The sequence below is a fragment of the Corvus brachyrhynchos genome, unplaced genomic scaffold (assembly GCF_000691975.1).
Source record: "Corvus brachyrhynchos isolate BGI_N302 unplaced genomic scaffold, ASM69197v1 scaffold279, whole genome shotgun sequence".
NCBI lineage: Eukaryota > Metazoa > Chordata > Aves > Passeriformes > Corvidae > Corvus > Corvus brachyrhynchos.
In genome coordinates, this window is record NW_008246060.1 from 682,069 (window position 1) to 682,360 (window position 292).

A 292-nucleotide genomic window follows, 5' to 3' on the forward strand; every position below is an offset into this window, starting at 1 on the left:
CCCTCTCTAGGTTGTGCAAAGACCATCTGCCTGTTGCCTTCCGAGCTCAAATACAATCTGTTACTTTGTCAAAATAAGCAACACATCTATCGGATCATTTATAGCCTGCTGCGTGCCTGCCTCCCCAGCTATGGGGGAAACAGCCTGTTTATGGCACTCTCATTTTGGGGCAGAAGCTGTTGTATCTCAAACACTGTAATGAATATTTCATAGCTCCAGAATCCAGAGATAGGGCTTCGCTCTCGCTCAGGCTGGAAGGTATTCAGGGTCATCCTGGCAGGACAGGGATGCC